The following is a 22156-nucleotide window of genomic DNA, read 5'->3' on the forward strand; positions in this document are numbered from 1 at the left end:
GAAAGCAGAAAAACATCTACTTCTGCTTCACTGATCACGCTAAGCCTTTAACTGTGTGGATAACAACAAACTGTGGGAAATTCTTAAAGAGATGGGAATACCAGGCCACCTTACCTGCCTCCTGAGAAACCTGTATGCAGGTCAAGAAGCAACAGTTAGAACTGGACATGAAACAATGGAGTGGTTCAAAATTGAGAAAGGAGTATGTCAAGGCTACATATTTTCACCCTGCTTATTTCATTTATATGCAGAGTACATCATATATCAGGGGCTTCCCTGATAGCTCAGTTGATAAAGAGTCCGCCTGCAATGCAGGAGACCCTGGTTCAATTCCTGGGTCAGGAAGATCCCCTGGAGAAGGGATAGGCTACCCTCTCCAATATTCTTGGGCTTCCTTTGTAGCTCAGCTGATGAAGAATCTGCCTGCAATGTAGGAGACCTGGGTTCGATCCCTAGGTTGGGAAGATCCCCCTGGAGAAGGGAAAGGCTACCCACTCCAGTATTCTGATCTGGAGAGTTCCATGGACTGTATAGTCCATGGGGTCACAAAGAATCAGACATGACTGAGCAACTTTCACTTTTCACTTTCAGAGTACATCATGCCAAATGCTGGGCTAGATGAATCACAAGCTGGAATCAAGATTGCCAGGAGAAATATCAATAACCTCAGATATGCAGATGATACCAGTCCAGTGGCAGAAAGCAAAGAGGAACTAAAGAGCCTGTTGATAAAGGTGAAAGAGGAGAGTGAAAAAGCTGGCTTAAAACTCAACATTCAAAAAACTAAGATCATGATGGCATCTGGTCCCATCACTTCATGGCAAATAGATGGGGAAACAATGGAAACAGTGAGAGACTTTATTTTCTTGAGCTCCAAAATCACTGTGGACAGTGACTGCAGCCATGAAATTAAAAGACACCTGATCCTTGGAAGAAAATCTATGACAAATGTGGACAGTGTACTAAAAAGCAGAGACATCACTTTGCCTACAAAGGACTGTCTAGTCAAAGCTTTGGTTTTTCCAATAGTCATGTACACATGTGAGAGTTGGACCATAAGGAAAGCTGAGCACCGAAGAATTGATGCTTTCAAAATGTGGTGCTGGAGAAGACTCTTGAGAGTCCCTTGGACTGCAAGGAGATCAAACTAGTCAATCCTACAGGAAATCAACCCTGAATATCCAATGGAAGGACTGATGATGAAGTTGAATCTTCAATACTTTGGCCAGCTGATGCAAAGAGCCGACTCATTGGAAAGACACAGATTCTGGGAAAGTTTGAGGGCGGGAGAAGACAGCAACAGAGGATGAGATGGTTGGATGGCATCATCAACTCAATAGATATGAGTGTGAGCAAACTCTGGGAGATAGCGAAGGACAGGGAAGCCTGGCGTGCTGCAGGCCACGGGATTGCAAAGAGTCAGACACCACTAAGCAACTGAACAACAATGAAAGCAAACTTTGAGAGGTATCCCCTGGCACCAGGCAATTGAAAGTCAAGCACAGCAAACACCAGCGTGCATGCAGAAAAGAGCCCCTACCGCTCTTTTCTGGTGGCAATGCTATTTGCTAACAGCCACTGTGGGGAAGCGTGGGGACAGTCCTTCTGAAGAGGAAATTAGAAACCACCACCGCATTCCACTTCCCTCAGATCCCACTCTTGGGTGGGCGTATATTTGGAGATAAAATTCCTTTAAAAATACAACACTACTGTAGCGGATGGTGGGGCAGTGCTTACAATATCCAAGGCGTGGACAAAATAAAAATATCCATCCACGGATGAACAGATAAAAACACGTGCTGCATATACTTGGTGGACTACGACTCAGCAAACACCAGAAGAAAATGATGTCACTCGCAGTGCCGTCGGTGGACAGGGAGACAACCACACTAAATCCAGGTAGTCAGACTGGGAAAGCAGACATCGTGTGTTGTCACCTATATGTGGAATAAAAACACTCATAAAAATGAGCCATGTACCAAACAAAATTAGACTCAAAGACTTGGCACAGAAACTTAGTTACCAAAAAGAGAATGTAGGGTTGGGGAAAGGAGAAATTAGGAGGTTAGGATTAACACAAACTACTACTTCCGTAAAACAGATAATCAACGAAGACCCTCTTGATGCCACAGTTAATTCCACTGCACAGACTGTAGTGGGAAAAAACCTACGGGGGAATAGAATCTGAAGAATCAAAATGGTACAGGTGTATGTATGAGTGAATCAATCACTATAGAACTCAAACACAAAACTGCATATACTGCACTGCTGCTGCTGCTGCTAAGTCGCTTCAGTCGTGTCCGACTCTGTGCAACCCCATAGACAGCAGCCACCAAGCTTCCCCGTCCCTGGGATTCTCCAGGCAAGAACACTGGAGTGGGTTGCCGTTTCCTTCTCCAATGCATGAAAGTGAAAAGTGAAAGTCAAGTCGCTCAGTCGTGTCCGACTCTTCGCGACCCCATGGACTGCACTAGAGAAATTAAAATTATATGAAAAAAAGAAAGAAAAGAGGTAATGACCACTCTATTCCCAACAGGCCTTGGTGACTTAGGCTGGTGGCCCATTTCTGGAACCTAAACAGGCTTGGTCCCATGCTGGTCTGAGCTGAGGCTGAGATGGCTGAGAACTATATTCCAGCAGATGAGTTCTGTTTTGGAAGTATATTGCCCAGTCCCCACTAGGTGGGACCTCAATCCCCAGATGCAGGCTGGCAGACCTGCCGGGCAGGGTGAGCTTTAAAAAACACCTGATGTCGGGGGCTCTTAGTATTGGGGTACCCACTGCCATTCTCCTTCCTTCAGTAAACACACCTACACCTACAACAGCGCCCTGTACATAGCACTGATCCAGGGCTTAGGATTTCTTTGGGATTGGTGGTAAAAAAAAATAAAATTTAAATTTAAAAAAATAAGGAGGAAGAGCTAATGAGATACAAGCCCTTGGGTGTTTGCTCAGGTTCTTTCCACTCAACTATACCACCCTGCAGTCCGTGGGGTCGCTAAGAGTCGGACACGACTGAGTGACTTCACTTTCACTTTTCACTTTCATGCATTGGAGAAGGAAATGGCAACCCACTCCAGTGTTCTTGCCTGGAGAATCCCAGGGACGGGGGAGCCTGGTGGGCTGCCGTCTCTGGGGTCGCACAGAGTCGGACACGACTGAAGCGACTCAGCAGCAGCAGCAGCAGCAGCAGCAGCAGCATACCACTCAGAAACAGGACTTGCTCTAAGGCTCTAGTTGCCTGAGTTACCGCAGTGAGGCATGAAGAAGTGCTGCCACCTAGTGGCCATTTCTTCTAACAACAACTTTAACACGGGGACATCTGGGCACTTAATATTCACCAGGCCTCTGGGGCTGTAAATGACCCGTCCTCTCACAAAATTCCCTGTGAAAGGTAACTGAAAAGGAATTCAAAGTAGGGCCGATTCTCCAGAAGCCAATTTCAAGGCCTAAATTCACCTCGTGTTCTTAAAAACAAATCACTTGAAAAATGCTCAGCATCGTTATTGATTAGAGAAATGTAATTAAAGTGATTTCTAAGCGATACCCCTGGCACCAGTCATCCAAAAGCCTACCCACAAGAAACACAGAAGTAGGCGTTCAATAAACAGAATCTTACTATGCTCTTGGTGCAATGTAAATTGCTAAAAACTACCATGGAGAGCAGTAGGGAAGTTCTTCCCAAAAAGAATAGAACCTCCACAAAACCCGGCAACTTCACTCCTAAGCAGGCATTTATTCAGAGAAAAAAATCCTTAGAAAATACACATGCTCCCCCAAGGGTTATTGCCGGGCAGTGTTTACAATATAGCCAAGGCATGGAAAAAACCCAGTTATCCATCCACAGATGAACAGATAAAAACAATGTGCTCCCAAAGAAAGGCAATGTCAAAGAATGCTCAAACCACTGCACAATTGCACTCATCTCACACGCTAATAAAATAATACTCAAAATTCTCCAAGCCAGGCTTCAACAGTACATGAACCATGAACTTCCAGATGTTCAAGCAGGATTTAGAAAAGGCAGAGGAACCAGAGATCAAATTGCCAACATCCGTTGGATCATGGAAAAAGCAAGAGAGTTCTAAAATAACATGTACTTCTGCTTTATTGACTATGCCAAAGCCTTTGACTGTGTGGATCACCACAAACTCTGGAAAATTCTTAGAGATGGGAATACCAGACCACCTGACCTGCCTCTTGAGAAATCTGTATGCAGGTCAGGAAGCAACAGTTAGAACTGGACATGGAACAGCAGACTGGTTCCAAATTGGGAAAAGAGTACCTCAATGAACTCTGCATTTAAGTTAAATAAGCAGGGTGACTATATATTGTCACCCTGCTTATTTAACTTAAATGCAGAGTTCATCATGAGAAACTCTGGGCTGGAAGAAGCACAAGCTGGAATCAAGATTGCTGGGAGAAATATCAATAACTTCATATATGCAGATGACACCACTGTTATGGCAGAAAGTGAAGAACTAAAAAGCCTCTTGATGAAAGTGAAAGAGGAGAGTGAAAAAGTTGGCTTAAAGCTCAACATTCAGAAAACTAAGATCATGGCATCCGGTCCCATCACTTCATGGTAAACAGATGGAGAAACAGTGGAAACAGTGACTGACTTTATTTTTCTGGGCTCCAAAATCACTGCAGATGGTGACTGCAGCCATGAAATTAAAAGACGCTTGCTTTTTGGAAGAAAAGTTATGACCAACCTAGACAGCATATTAGAAAAGCAGAGACATTACTTTGCTTGTCCATCTAGTCAAGGCTATGGTTTTTCCAGTGGTCATGTATGGATGTGAGAGTTGGACTGTAAGCAAAGCTGAGTGCCAAAGAATTGGTGCTTTTGACCTGTGGTGTTGGAGAAGACTCCTGGGAGTCCCTTGGACTGTCAGAAGATCCAACAAGTCCATCCTAAAGGAGATCAGTCCTGAATATTTATTGGAAGGACTGATGTTGAAACTGAAACTCCAATACTTTGGCCATCTGATGCAAAGAGCTGACTCATTTGAAAAGACCCTGATGCTGAGGGTGGGAGGAGAAGGGGATAACAGAGAATGAGACGGCTGGATGGCATCACCGACTCAATGGACATGAGTTTGAGTAAACTCTGGGAGTTGGTGATGGACAGGGAGGCCTGGCGTGCTGCAGTCCATGGGATCACAAAGAGTTGGACACGACTGAGCTACTGAACTGAACTGAACATACACTCAATGGAATATGAATTAGCCAGAATACAGGAAAAAATGACATCTCTGAAAAAATGTCAGAACAGAGAGCTAACCACACAAAATCCAGGCAGTCAGAGAAACACAAATATCATGTGTTATCACCTACAGGTGAAATTGAAAACCTCGTACAAAGAAATTGATGTATGTCACACACACACACACACAAAAAGACTCGTAGAAAAGAAACTAGGTTTCCCAAAAAAGGGATTTCTAAGATGAGAGAAGGAGAAGTTAGGACATTAGGATTAACACAAAACTGCTAAATTTTATAAAATAATCAATGAGGGCCCACTGGACAGCTCAGAGCACCCCACTGCACACTCTAGAGCAACTTGGGTGGGAACAGAATCCGAAGAGACAAAACAGTGCAGGTATATACAGGAGGGGAGCAATTGCTATAAAATTCAAACGCCAAAAACTGTACATCACCTATAGTGCACAAGAAAAAAGTATATACGAAAAGAAAGAAATTAGAGAAAGGAAGGAAGAAATGCCTATTTCACTCCTATCAGACCTCCATGACTTAGGCTGGTGGCATATTTTTGGAGGAACCTAAACAGGCTTGGGTCTCAGGCTGGACTGCAGTGGGCTGAGGGAGCTGAGGAGCCTGTCTCACCTGATGAATTCATTTATACAAGTTCAGTGCCTGGTCTCTCCCAGTTGGGACCACAATCCCCAGATCCAGGGTGTCCCTCTTACAGCTTCACCATGCCTAGTGGATCCGAAGGATGGTGAATCTGCTGGGCAGGTAGAGCTTTGAAAAGACACCTGATCTCCTTGGCTTCTGGTGTTGGGGTACCCACTGCCGGCCTCCATCATTTAGGTCAACTCAACTCTGTACACCAGCACCCTCAACACAGCCCTTGTGCAGCGCTTGGGATTCCTTTGGGGTTGGGGGTGCAAAATAAGGGGGAAGAGCTAATGAGATTCAAGCCCTGGGTAAACACCAGGCTCTTTCTCTTTCTCTTGTCCAGGCTCTTTCCACTGTAATTTACCACCTAGAAACATGATATTCTCTGAGGCTCCGGTTGCCCAAGTTACTGTAGAGGGGCATGAGGGAGCACTGCCGCCTTGCCACCATTTGTCGCAACAATAACTCTAAAGCTGGCACTTCTGGGCAGCTAATATTCACGAGGCATTCGAAGCTATAAATGCTGCTTTCCCTCAAAAAATTCCCTTTGGTAGGTAATGGGAAACAAATTCAAAATAGGGCCCACTCTCCAGATGCCAAGTTCAAGAGCTAAACTGTTCTCACATTCTTAAAAATATCACATCGTCCAATATCATTAATGATTAGAGAAATGCTAATCAAATCAACCTATATGAGGTAACCCTTGGAACCAGTTATCCACAAGTCTACCCACAATAAACACCAAAGAGGAACTCTCTGAAGAAAAGGGAACTCTACTCCACTCTAGGCAGCAATGGAAACTGCTAATACTCACTATGTAATTTCCTTCAAAAAACAAAAATAGACCTACCGCAAGCTACAACAATCCTAGTCTTATGTGGTTTAAACCATTAATGAATTCAAAAAATAAACAACTGATATTTTAAGGTATAACATAGCTTTTAATGGATTAACGATATTGGTTTCAGTGACCTTGGAGTATAAAACAGCCTCTGAAAGATTAAAATTTTGACCAACTAATCAAAATGCTTTATTACCTATTGTTCTGAAACTTGGATCAAGAGAGAAGTTATCTAGGCAAAATAGGGCAATCCTATCTAGAGTTTTGTCGACTGCAGGGTTTACAATTTTAATGCAGGATCAGATCATCCCGATATTATGTGGCGTGTGTGTGTGTTCAGTTATGTATGACTCTTTGCGACCCCATGGACTGTAGCCTGCCAGCTCCTCTCTCCATGGAATTTTCCAGGCAAGAATACTGGTATTGGGTTGCCATTTCCTTCTTCAGGGGATCTTCCCAGCCCTGCAACTGAGCCCATGTCTCTTGCGTCTCCTACACTGGCAGGTGGGTTCTTTACTGCTTGTATAAATGCTATTAATGGTCTGTTTTCTCAGCACCAAAGTCCTAGGTGATCTTAGTTCAGACTGGAGAAATCCCGGTAGATTTCTATCTACTATAGATTTCTCTCATTATCAAGAACAAAGAGAAATAAGACCTACTTTGCAAAATATCTTTAAATTTAATGATTATATCATCTACATTTGACTAATTTAAAGATCCTTTTGTAGACATGATTTGTTATGATTTGGTGAGCCCATCAACTGCAGAAAACTTAAACCTTTATCAGAAAAGGCTCAAATCATCTTCCTAAGGATGTTTTCATAGTTCAAGTTCTTTCACTAATTACTCAATTTTACTCACAACAGCATTGTTTGCATTAGCTGAATGGAAAATCCTAGGCTATGTTCAAATCCATCTTCAGATCCTATGGATTATTACAATCCATGGCTAATGCAGTCAAATCCTTTATAAAAGAACCACTGTGACCATCAACATCATCAATTTATAAATTTATTATTGCACCAAAGCTAGTCTTTACCCTGGCTCTCACAATATGAATTCCTCTTCCCATATCTCATCCATTAATTGATATAAAGCAAGGCATACTATTGATATTTATATTCATTATATCAAGCCTAGCTGTTTATTCCATCTTCTGATCTAGATGAGCTTCAGATTCAAAATACACGAATTGGAACATTATTAGCAGTAGCACAATCTCATGTGAAGTAACATTAGCAATTATTCTCTTATCAGTTCTACAGATAAATGGATCAGTTACACTTTTGACAGTAATTATTACAAAAAAACACCTTTGATCGACCCTTACCCAGAATTTGATCACATCTGTTCTAGTAGAATAGGCTTTCCTGGTGATTCAGTGGTAAAGAGGTGGCCTGCCAATGCAGGAGACCCAGGTTTGATCCCTGGGTCAGGAAGATCCCCTGGAGAAGGAAATGGCAACCCACTCCAGTATTCTTGCCTGGGAAATCCCATGGACAGAGGAGCCTGGCGGGCTACAGTCCATGGGGTCACAAGAAGTCAGACACGACTTAGTGACTAAACCACACCAACAACAAATTCTAGCAGAAATCCAAAGAAGCCCCACTTGATTTAACATAAGTAGGATCAAAACCTATATTTGGTTTCAATGGAGAAAAGCTAGCAAGCCCATTGGCCCTGTTCTCCCTAGAGAATGTGTCAGTATTATTATAATAAACATCTCTCACAACATCTTATTTTTAGGATCGTTTCACAACCCCTACATGCCAGAATTATTAGTGTCATCACTGAACCACTGCTTCTCATAATCTCTTTTCTATGAAGCTGAGCATCCTTCCCACAATTTTGATATGATTAACTTCTACATCTTACAAAAAAATTACCACTAATATTAGCCCTGTGTACATGAGAGGGTTCACTGTCTGTCGTCATACCACACATCCCACCAAAACATAATACGTATGACAAGCGAGTTACTGTGATAGAGTAAATAACAGAGGTTTAAACCTTCTTATTCCTAGAACTGTGGGAACTGGACCTAGTCTTAGAGTTTTCATTCCCCATGCTACCACATTTCACCACATGCTACAGTAAGGCCCGATAAAGAAGTTGTCAGACCCATCTCCCCAAGATACTGTTCTATATCCTTCCTGAACTAACAAGCCCTGTTGTTTTTACTCTCATTCTATTGACCATCATCTCAGGAACCATAATTGTAGTAACACTCTCACACTGCTTAATATTATCCCCATTCGAATAAAAACATTTAACTCATAAGCTGTAGAGGCATTCCTCAAATATTTTCTAAAACAATCCACCACATCAATACTAGCTGTAATGACTAGTATCATTAATCTAATAGACTCTGGGTAATGAACACAATGAATTACAAAAATCTTTAATACATCATAATAAGAGCTGCTGTCACAAAATCGAGACTCTCCCCATTTCACTCTGAGTGCCTGAAGTAACACGAGGTATTCCATGAACAGCAGACCTCACACAGTTAACGCGACAAAATTGCACCCCTTTCAAGTTTCATACCATCCACAGCCTAAACATACCACTTTCTAATCATTTTATTTATGTATTCATTTTTGGTCGTGCTGGGTCTTCATTGTTGCGTGGGCTTTTCTGTAGTTGCAGAGAAAGGGGGCTGCTCTCTACTTGCAGTGTGCAGGGTTCTCTTACTGCAGACCACCAGCTCTAGGGCTTACGCAGTTGCAGGTTCCGGATTCTAGAGCACAGGCCGGATAGTCATGGCGCATGGGCCTAGTTGCTCCACAGCATGTGGGATCTTCCCGGATCAGGGATCAAACCTGTGTTCTCAGGTGGATTCTTTACCACTGAGCTACCAGGGAAGCCCTTAAACACACTATTAATCATAGCAATATGATGAATCATAATTGGAGGCTGCAGGGGACTCTGACAAACTCAACTACAAAAATTATAGCCTGCTCGTCAATTGCCCATAAAGGATGAATAACAGCTATTATAATGTGTAACCCAACCATAACAATCCCAAACATGCTATTTTATATTATAACACTGTGTTCTTACTATTCATGCTCAACTCATGTACCACAACAGAATCACTGTAACACACAGGAAATAAAACACCTCCCATCACAACACTTATCCTCACCATTATAGTGTCATTAGGAGGTCTCCCTCAACTGTCAGAGTTTTTACCCAAATGAATAATTATCTAAGAAATAACAAAAACGATAACATCTTTCTACCAACACTAACAACCATCAGAACAGCACTCAGCACATACTTCTACTGTGCCTAACATACTACACTTCACTAACTATATTCCTTTAATAAACAATACAAAAATAAAATAACACAAATAATTTCAAATATACCAAGTAAATTACTTTTCTATCATTACTAATCATAATATCCACACGATTAGTACCCTTAACATCCATTGTATCTGTGCTGGATTAGAAATTTAGGTTAATTTAGACCAAGAGCTTTCAAAAACTCTAAGCAAGTAAGATTTACTTAATTCCTGAAAATAAGGATTGCAAGATTCAATCCTACATCATTTGAATGCCAATGAGACATTTTAATTAAGCTAAATTCTTACTCGATTGGTGGACTCCCACCCCAGGAAGTTAACAGGTAAATACCCTAGTCAACTAACTGGCTTCAATCTACTCCCGTCTTCAAGGGAAAAGGGAAGAAGAGCACAGGCAGAAGTGAAGCCCCTTATTTGAGTTTACAGGTCAATTTGTTGATTCACCACAGAGTCTGGCAAAAGAGGGCTCTATCTCCTTTTTAGATTTACAGTCTCATGCTAGCTCAGTCACTTTGTTCACAAACTGCTGATTATTTTTAACAAATCACAAACACATCAAGACTTTGTATTTACCATTTGGTTCTTGAACTGGAATATTAGGCACCACTGTACGTCTGTTAATCCTTGTGGAGTTCTGCTAACCTGGAGCACTACTTGGAGATGACCAAATGTGTAACACAGTCATAACAACCCTGCATTTGTAATAATTTTCTTTAGAGTTGTGCCCATTACAGTTGGAGAGTTCAGAAACTCACTTGTCCCACTAATAACTGGGGCACCTGATATACCATTTCCCCCGAATAAATAATATAAACTTTTGACTTCTCCCGCCGTTCTCACTCCTACTTGTATCATTAGTGCTGAAGCTGGTGCATTTACCAGTAGGACCACACACTCAGCTGCTCTAGCTGGAAATCTGGCCATGTGGGAGCCTCTGCTGACCTAACCATTTTCTCCTTACATTTAGCAGGTGCTTCTTCTATTCTTGGTGCTATTAATTTTAATACTTACAGTCTTTAATATAAAACCAGCAAATTTATCCCAATACCAGACACCATTACTCATTTGATCTGTCCCAATTAGAGCTGTATTCCTATTGTTACCACTCTCAGTCTCAGCAGCCAGAATTACCATACTTTTAACAGAAACCTAAACACTATTTTCTTTGACCCTGTAGGAGGAAACCCAATCCTATACCAACACTTATTTTGATTCTTTGGTCACCCAGAAGTCTGTCTTGATAGCCTTACCCAGGGTTTGGAATAATCTCATCTATCATTACCTACTGCGTGCATGCCAAGTTGCTTCAGTCCTGTCCGACTCTTTGTGACCCTAAGGACTGCAGCCCACCAGGCTCCTCTGTCCAGGGAATTTTCCAGGCAAGAATACTGGAGTGGGTTGCGTTTTCCTATTCCAGGAGATCTTCCTGACCCAGGGCTTGAACCCCCATCTCTTATGTCTCCTGCATTGGCAGGCACCAAGGGGAAGCCCCATTGGTGCCCCCTAGGAAGCCCATCATTGCATACTATATAGGACAAAAAGAACCTTTCAAATAAATGGGAGTGATATGAGTCAGGTCCATCGGCTTTTTAGAATTTATGTTGTGGGCCCATCATATGTTTACTATATGGATTGATGCCCACTCATGAGCACACTTTACATCAGCCAGCAAGATTATTTCCATACCTACAGGAATAAAAGTATTTGCATTCATTTGCTGATTAGCAACTCTTCACGGAGACATGTTACATAATCTCCCACCATGTCATGAGCTTTAAGCTTTATTTTTCTCTTTACAGTAGGTGGTTTGACAGGAATCATCTTGGCCAATGCATCCCTGAACATTGTCCTCCATGATACAGATGATGTTGTAACACATTCTATTATGCAATGTCAGTGGGAAGTCTTCACTATTAGAGGAGTGATGAGATTAAGAGGAGAAAACAGACCACAGGTTCATCCAGGCAACACCCTCAGTTCAGAGGTTGGCAATCTCAGAAGGGACAAGACACACTGTGGGCAAAGAGCAAGATGCGGGGTCTCCCCCTGCCCGTGACCCTGACCTGTGTAGACAAGGTGAGACCCACAGTCCCCAGATCCCACACCTGGGGTCACACGTCCTTTGGTTAGGACACTACGGCTGTCAGTGCAGGCCCCCATGTGGGAACAAGCCAGGCCCCTGGGACCTCCCAGGACTGTAGACAGAAGTATAGGGTCTGTCTCCTCTATCAATACTCATCCCAGAGAAGTCAGTCTGCTTCTGTTTACACTTTGGTTCTGCTATTTTTTTGAAAGATTCCATGCTGAAGTAGAACACAGGACATTGCTTCTGTCAGGCTTTGGCCCTTTCCTTTCTCACTGAGATGTTGACAAAACTCGTGGGACAGCAGGGCTGAAAGAGGAGTAACAGGTCTGAACCTGCCTGAATAAGAATGGTCGACTGGAAGGAGGGCACAGCAGCAACCTCACCTGCTGCGCATTGGCCTTAAGTGCAGATCCACATGACCAGCAATTGATTCACCAGGTAAACCTGCCTCCCTGCTTGCCCTGTGCGTGCTGGTGAACTGGAATATTACCAGGGAGCCCATCTGAGGGGTCTCCCCCAGCCCCAGGGAATATGAACCTCGCAGGGGGTAAGAACTAAGGCCCCTACCACAGCACTGACCCTGGGAGGGCCATGTTACCACACTCAGAGGGGAGCACTGTTACTCAGACAAGCCCACCTCAGCTCAGACCCCAGACGTCTGAGCACTGGCATTTACACCAAAGCACAGAGCTCCCCACTACTGAGGGCAGACTGGGTCTCCTCGTCCCCCACGAAGCTCCCAAGACTGAGGCTAGGTTAGGTGTCTACCAGATCTCCACATCCCCTTGAACTGTTCCTATAAAACTGCCAATCATATCCCCCAAGGTTGGGGACATACAGTTTTAGAGGGGCCGGAACCCACTGTGTCCCCACTGGCCTAGCAATAAAGCTGTTCTTTTCTCTTCTTCCTAAACTGTTGTCTCTGAGATTCAACTCAGCATCAGCGCACAGAGACTAGGCTTTTGGCATCAGGCCCTTGAGGACTTATCTAAAAATATGGGGCATGCCTTACAAGGACTCTATACATCTCTGGAATCACTATAGATGTTGTTCTCAACAAGCCAGTTCTCAACTATCTCCTGGCTAAGCAAAGGGGAATATGTTCAGTTATGAGTAAAACCTGCTGCAGGTATGTTAGTAACTCTGGTCAGATTGAGGTAAACATAAAAGAGATAGGTGAGCCAGCTCAAAGGCTACAAAAATATAACATACAAGGTCCAGATCCAAACTCCGCCTGGAATATGGTCAGACAGAGCCCCTCTGGTGTAACCTAGTATCTTCCATTTTTTGGCCCACTAACTGCTGTTATCCTGCTGCTCATCTTTGGGCCTTGCCTCCTTAACTGCCTTGTCAACTTTGTTAGCAAACTGACCGAAGCCAAACTTCACATGATTCTAACACAAGGGTATGAGCAACTGAGGCTGTTGCCTGGTGATGATCAGATATATTTTAGACTCAGCAAGGAACAGTTCTGCTCCTCTAATCCAGGGGGAAAACCACACCTCTGTCCAGCAGAAAGCAGCTTCAGAAGGCAGAAAGGGGGAATTTTGTTACCTTAGGTGTGTCAGATCTTTGTTCAAAACCCACCAATTCCCGCTTGAAAGGGAATTAACATGTATCTTTAAGCCACAAAGTATTAAAATAACTTGGAAGAATGACGAGCTTATTTGGATAGAGCAGTGGCCCCTTATGAAAGAAAAATTACAGGCTGCTAAGGAACTTATAGACACACAATTAGAATTGAAACATATTGAGGAATCTTGCTCTCCTTGGAACTCTCCTATTTTTGCTATAAAAAAGAAATCTAACAAATGGTGCCTCTTAACAGACCTTAGAAAAGTTAATGCATCTATGAAACCTATGGGTGCATTACAACCAGGAATCCCATCACCTACCACTATTCCTCAAAATTGGTACATTATTATTATTGATTTACAAGATTGCTTTTTTTTAAATACACCTTTACACCCTTTTTCTAATCACATCGGGCTTCATAAGCGATACCAATGGACTGTGCTGCCTCAAGGAATGATGAATTCTCCCACCACGTGTCAATACTACGTGGCTAAAGCCCTTGAGTCTGTGAGAAAACAATTTCCTGACTTTCTTGTTATTCATTATATGGATAATATATTGTTTTCGGCTCCATCTGTTTTAGAAACTCAACACATGTTTGATATAGCTCAACAACGCTTAAAAAACTCTGGGTTAATCATTGCCCCTGAAAAAATTCAAACCTCTACACTTTACCATTACTTAGGATTTGTTATTAATAGACAGCATATTACTCCCCAACTAACACAGATTCGTACTGATAAATTATCAACTTTACATGATTTGCAAAAACTCTTAGGTGATATAAATTGGATTAGACCCTTCCTCCACCAGAGGCTTGGGTCCCCGTGTCTGTATGTCTGTCTGCCTCTCTCTCTCTCTCTCTTCCTCTGGCTAATTCTCTGGAGCATAGAAACCCGTGGAGCTCATTCTCCTGCCTGGGCTTCCAAGACCCCCTCAAGAGGGCGCCCTGTGCCTTTGTGAGCAGTGCAAGCCCTGTTCAAGGGTTTTATTGGTTCTCTGCATAAACCAGGGAATATTAGCTTCTTTCTCTCATTCACTGTCTTATCGTCGACTCTCGATCGCCAGGTTCCAGTCTGTTGAAGGACTGCAACAACAAGGTCTGAAGACAAAAGGGGGAAGCCACATGAAGAGACCAACAAAAACCAGATCAAACCAGTTGGAACCAAGGTGGCATCAAATCTGACCTCCAACAGACTGTCAGTCTCATCACAGGCTGATTTTACCACATTAGCTACTAGATGACATACCTACTGGTAGCCATGACTGGAAGATGTGGACCAAAAAAGGATAGAAATACTGTGGCAGCCTAGTTCCAGGCGAGCCCCGCCCCTTCCCTGGTGGACTGATGCAGATGCCTCCCCACCATTAGCCTTACTCCTCCTCCCTCTGTCTTTACTTTTAAAATCAAATCCCTCTCACCACATGGGTGACAAGTTGGTCCATGAACTAAGTATCGCTTCTCCATTCTCTGGCTCAACAATCTCAGCTTCACTTTCAGTTTTTGGCTACACAAACTCCAACTAGCATCTGTTCTACACTTTCTTTTCATTCTTGTCCTTATAACAATATCAAACATTATTGAAAATAACCTCCTAAAAAGAAGAGTCTGTGCAGCGTACTTATTACCCTGGCTTTGTAAATCAGAAAAGAATAACATATCTCCCTAAGACTCAAGGAAGAAGCTCAAAGCTCCACCTTCAGTTCCCAAAGCTGAAATTCTACTTAAACGATTCACTGAAAAATTTGCTATGGGACATTAACACTATCTTTAAGTACTGTGTAAGTATTTTAAAAATGACATAAAAACTGACATTACTATGTACTTTGTGCATTACATGCCTCCCCACATCCATAAGTACAATACATATCCTTTATCATAACACATAATCATATCAGTTTGGTTCAGTCACTCAGTCATGTCCAAGTCTTTGTGACCCCAAGGACTGCAGCACACCAGGCTCCCCTGTCCATAACCAACTCCCAGAGCTTGCTCAAACTCATGTCCAATGAGTCAGTGATGCCATCTAACCATCTCATCCTCTGTTGTCCCCTTCTCCTCCTGCCTTCAGTCTTTCCCAGCATCAGGGTCCTTTCCAATGCCTCAGTTCTTTGTATCAGGCAGAAAAAGTACTGGAGCTTCATCATCAGTCCTTCCAATGAATATTTAGGACTGATTTCCTTCAGAATTGACTGGTTGGATCTCCTTGCAGTCCAAGGGACTCTCAAGAGTCTTCTGCAACACCACAGTTCAAATACATCAATTCTTCGGTGCTCAGCTTTCTTTACTAGCCCATACATGACTACTGGAAAAATCATAGCTTTGACTAGATGGACATTTGTCAATCAAGTACTGTCTCTGCTTTTTAATAAGCTGTCTAGGTTTCTCACAGCTTTTCTTCCAAGGAGCAAGCATCTTTTAATCACGGCTGCAGTCACCATCTGCAGTGATTTTGGAGCCCAAAAAATAAAAAATAAAGTCTCTCACTGTTTCCATTGTTTCCCCATCTATTTGCCATAAAGTGATGGGACCAGATGCCATGATCTTCGTTTTTTGAATGTTAAGTTTTAAACCAGCATTTTTCAAGTCTCCTCTTTCATTTTCATCAAAAGCCTCTTTAGTTCATCTTTGCTTTCTGCCATAAGGGTGGTGTCATCTGCATATGTGAGGTTATTGATATTTCTCACTGCAGTCTTAACACTGCATTATTGATATTTCTCCCTGAAATGGTAACATTGTACAGGAGGTGGTGATCAAGACCATTCCCACAAAAAAGAAATGTGAAAAGGCAAAACAGTTGTCTCAGGAGGACTTTCAAATAGCTGAGGAAAGAAGAGAAGCAAAAGGCAAAGGAGAAAAGGAAAGATATATCCATCCGAATGCAGAGTTCCAAAGAACAGCAAGGAGAGATAAGAAAGCCTTCCTCAGCAATCAATGCAAAGAAATAGAGGAAAACAATACAATGGGAAAGACTAGAGATCTCTTCAAGAAGATTAGAGATACCAAAGGAACAATTAATGAAAAGATGGGCTCAATAAAGGACAGAAACGGTATGGACCTAACAGAAGCATAAGATATTAAGAAGGGTGGCAAGAATACACAGAAGAATTATACCAAAAAAGATCTTAATTACTCAGATAACCACGATGGTCTATAACTGACCTAGAGCCAGACATCCTGTAGTGTGAAGTCAAGTCGGCCTTAGAAAGCATCACCACAAACAAAGCTAGCAGAGGTGATGTAATTCCAGCTGAGCTATTTCAAATCCTAAAAGCTGATGCTATGAAAGTGATGCACTCAATATGCCAGCAAATTTGGAAAATGCAGCAGTGGCCACAGAACTGGAAAAAGTCAGTTGTCATTCCAATCCCAAAGAAAGGCAATGACAAAGAATGTTCAAACTACAGCACAATTGCACTCATGTCACATGCTAGCAAAGTAATGCTCAAAATTCTCCCAGCAAGGTTTCAACAGTACGTGAACCGAAAACTTCCAGATGTTCAAGCTGGATTTAGAAAAGGCAGAGAAACCAGAGATCAAATTGCCAACATCTGTTGGATCATACAGGAAGCAAAAGAATTTTTTTAAAAAATCTACTTCTGCTTTATTGACTATGCCAAAGCCTTTGACTGTGTGGATCACAACAAACTGTGGGAAATTCTTTAAATAGATGGGAATACCAAACCACCTTACCTGCCTCCTGAGAAATCTGTATGCTGGTCAAGAAGCAACAGTTGGAACCAGACATGGAACAATAGACTGGTTCCAAATTGGGAAAGGAGTACCTCAAGGCTATGTATTGTCACCTCACTTATTTAACTTATATGCAGAGTACATCATGTGAAATGCTGGGCTGGATGAAGCAAATGATCATATAATCACGTTTTAATTATCTACCCCATAAAAAGCAGAGACTTTATTTTGCCGACAAAGGTGCACATAGTCAATGCTGTGGTTTTTCCAGTAGTCGTGTATGGATATGAGAGTTGGAACACAAAAAAAGCTGAGCGCTGAAGAATTGATGCTTTTGAACTGTGGTGTTAGAGAAGATTCTTAAGAGTCCCTTGGACTGCAAAGAGATCCAACCAGTCAATCCTAAAGAAAATCAGTCCTGAATATTCATTGGAAGGACTGATGATGAAGCTGAAGCTCCAATACTTTGGCTGCCTGATGTGAAGAGCCGACTCATTAGAAAAGACCCTGATCCTGGGAAAGATTGAAGGTAGGAGGAAAACGGGATGACAGAGGATTAGATGGTTGGCTGGCATCACCAACTCGATGGACGTGAGTTTGAGCAAGCTCCAGGAGTTGGTGATGGACAAGGAAGCGTACTGTGCTACAGTCCATGGGGTTGCAAAGAGTCAGACACAACTGAGCGACTGAACTGAACTGACTGAACTCTATGTGTATAAGCATGTACTTCAGCCTATTGATATTACAAGACACACTGAACAGTTCAATCCATATTATACTTCAGTCTCTATGGAATATTCCCGAGGGCAATTGAAGTGGTTGTTATTATACAGGACATATGTTTACTAGCTGTATATACCACATTATGTCCAAACATTTCCAGTCAATGTGCTTGTCATGAGCAATAAACAACTTTATTAGAAAGCCTCAATAAACCATCAATCTCCCACAAATATGCCCCTGTCCTCTCTCTGGACACAAGAACCATGGGGATTTCTATCAGTGAGTTATTTATATCTGGCATCTGGTTCCTGCTTCAGGACCATCTAACCTAAAACCGCCCACTCTTTCCCCTTAAATAAGACATCTAGATGGGCTATTCAATCAGCTTATGCTCACACATAACTGTTTTCATGCATTTAGTATTTTGTAATTCTGGGGGCTGCTGTAACTCAGGCATCGCCATCAGAGGCTTTCACACAGTTGAACAACTTGTAGCTGAGCTTAAGTTGAATATTATTTACCAATATAATCAACTGCCATGTGTTCTTGAGCCAATGATCACAGGACTTAGAGGAATTACCCACATATATATGCACATGTGTATCAGGTAAATAGTTTCCTTAGTCAAACCCTCTTACCTCCCACTAAATCTCTCTCTCTCTGTATCCCATTATAACCCTGCCAGAGTTCCCAAACAAGGCAAAGCATGTAAGTACATAACAGTCAACTAGCTCATGTACCAAACATACTGCCCGTACTTCACCAACCTGAGTTAGTATAACTACTAACTAGTCTAATAATACCAATCAATTACTTATAGAAGTCATATATAGAAAGACATCCCCCTAGATCTGCCATGTACCTCAAAGACAGTAAAAAATACATCTTAATAATCTCCCAAAAATACAAGTATTTCAACACTAATCTTAACACAACCAAATCACTACACTGAATACCAATGTCTCACATAAATACATAATGCTTATACGTACAAAGTCCTACTCAGTCTGTTGATACAGCTAAAAATATTTTTCTTGATCATGGAGTATCACCTATGGGTCTCAGTTCCGCGACCAGGAATAGAACCCATGCCCCCTGCAGTGGAAACATGGAGTCCTAACCATTGGACACCAGGGAATCCCTTAGCTTAATAATTAAAGTGAGGCCCTGTAAATGCATAAACGCATAGTTGTGACCCTAGCCTACTAATTTTGGATAAAATCACACATGCAAGTATCTGCACCCCACTGAGAATGAGTCTAAATCATAAAATATTAAAAGCAACAGGCACCAAACACACCAAAAAGCAGCTCACAATGCCTTGCTTACCTTCACCCACATGGGAAACAGCAAGAGTAAAAATCAAGCCAAAAAAGAAAGTTTAAGTTATAGTAACTAATTAGGATTGGTCAATTTTGCATCAGCCACCTTAGTCACAAAATTAACTCATTAATAGAAATCCAGTGTAAAGCACATTACAGATTACTCCTAAATAAAGAAATCAAATGCTCTTCAACTCATGTCAAGCCAACTCCATAACCATTATGTCTTTCTCAATAATTAGATAACAGTAAAAAAAAAATACATAACTTTGTCACAATTAAATCATAGCCCAAAATCCTGTCTATCACTTAGGTATATCCATTCCGTCTAGGCTCTCAAGATGCAGAATCACTATTATGGAAGAACTTTTACATTTTCATGATCACACACTACTTTTTGGATAAGTTAGCTTTCTAGTTCTCTATATTATTTCACTAACATTGACAACCAAATTGACTCATACAAGTACACTAGATACGTAAGTAGAGACAGTATGAACCATTTGCCATCCACTGTTCTAGTCTGAATTGCCACAGCATCACTGCAAATCCTTTACATGATATATGAAATCAGTAACTCTTCCCTAACCATAAAAAGTATGGGTCATCAATGACACTGAAGTTACAAATACACAGATTGTGAAGATTTAAATTTTCACTCCCCTACAATCCCTGTATCAGAGTAAAACCAGAATTATGACTAATAGAAGTCAAACCTGAGTAGTCTGTCTAGTCATCAAACAGTTTCATCTAAAAATGTTTTTACACTCATGAGCTGTTACCTTCTTTAGGTCTAAAAACAGTTGATATCCCAGGATGCCTAAATTAAAGAACTCTAATATGGACAGATGGAGCGTCCCTGGTGGTTCAGATGGTAAAGCGTCTGCCTGCAATGCGGGAGACCCTGGTTCCATCCCTGGGTCAGGAAGATCCCCTGGAGAAGGAAATGGCAACCCACTCCAGTCCTCTTGCCTGGAAAATCCCATGGACAGAGGAACCTGGTAGGCTACAGTCCATGGGGTCACAAAATATGAACAGAAGCAGAAGGTATTAAGAATAAGTGTCAAGAATCCACAGAAGAACTATATGAAAAGATCTTAATGACCCGGATAACCGTGATGTTATGATCAGTCACCTAGAGCTAGACTTCCTGGAATGTGAAGTCAAATGGACCTTAGGAAGCATTATTACCAACAAAGCTAGTGGAGGTGATGGAGTTCCAGGTGAGCTATTTCAAATCCTAAAAGATGATGGTGTTAAAGTGCTGTGCTCAATATGCCAGTAAATTTGAAAAACACAGCAGTGGCCACAGGGCTGGAAAAGGTAAGTTTTCATTCCAATTCCAAAGGAGGGTAACGCCACAGAATGTTCAAACTACCACACAATTGCACTCATTTTCCATGCTAGCAAAGTAATGCTCAAAATCCTTCAAGCTAGGCTTCAACAGAATGTGTACCAAGAACTTACAGATGTACAAGCTGGATTTAGAAAAGTCAGAGGAACCAGAGATCAAATTGCCAACATCTGTTGGATCAGAGAAAAAAGCAAGAGAATTCTGGAAAAACATCTACTTCTGCTTCACCAGAGGAATCTCACTCAGACTCGAGCATCCCAGGGCTGCCAGCAGAGACCTCATGACACAGGTGAGGAGGCACCACTCAAGAGACAGGACCATCAGGCAGCAGGTCAGGTTCCTGCTCATCTGCACTCCAGACACACTGCCCCTCCTACACCCTCTCCCAAAACTCAGCTTCTTCAGATGCAAACAGGCAGAGCTTCAGACTGAAGTGAGCTCTTCCAAAATACCCCATCATAAAACCCCGCAGGATTCCAGTCAAATGGGGGCCCTGGATCCATGTGACCAGCAGCCAATTCACCAGGTACACCTGCCTCCCTCCTCACCCTGTACTTGATGGTGAACTGGAATAATTACCAGGGAGCCCATCTGAGGAGTCTCCCCAGCCCCAGGGAATGTGAACCTTGCAGGGATAAGGACTAAGGCCCCTACCTCAGCACTGACCCTGGGAAGGCCATGTTACCACACTCAGAGGAGAGCACTATTACCCAGACAAGCCCACCTCAGCTCCAGACCCCAGACATCTGAGTGCTGACATTCAGATGGAGGCACAGGTCTTCCCAGGACTGAGGCCAAGCCAGGTCTCTACCCAGGTCTCCAAATCCCATGTGAATCTCCCAGGACTGAAGCCAAGTCTCTACCACAACGAGGGAGCCAGTCTGACTCCATAAGCATGTGATACGTCAGGAGCTGGTAGAGCTGCTTTCTGGGAACTCTTGCTAGGGCCAGAAGCACCTCCCCAGATGGTAGTGGAGTCCTCCATATATATCTCCCCTTCTGGGTGGAAACTGCTGACTTCACAGGTTTCCCTGAGAGGACAGGCCCCAATTGGGTTTCTTAATGTGCTGGAGCCTGTGTCAAGGAAAGGGGACTCCTGGGTGCCCACTCATCATGTTCTGTTTCTTCATCTTTATGATTATTCTTTATATGTACATTATTCTTAATATATAATTAAGCTTAAAAAAGGAGTCTCCCCAACAAATTAGAAGGAGGCCTGATTCTAAGGAGGCAAAAGAGGAGAGGTTTTACTAGTGGCTGCTTCAGCCATCAGGCCTGACAATGACTCCCATGACTGGGGCACCAGGGCCATGATGCTCAGGAGCCTCTGGGACCTCAGTCTTAGAGCACTGCCTCTGAGGAGCCCACCCCACCTGGTCAAAC

Source organism: Bos grunniens, chromosome 28 (assembly GCF_055505025.1).
Source record: "Bos grunniens cultivar Pamir isolate PY7600 chromosome 28, Bosgru_T2T1.0, whole genome shotgun sequence".
NCBI classification, from domain to species: Eukaryota; Metazoa; Chordata; class Mammalia; order Artiodactyla; family Bovidae; genus Bos; species Bos grunniens.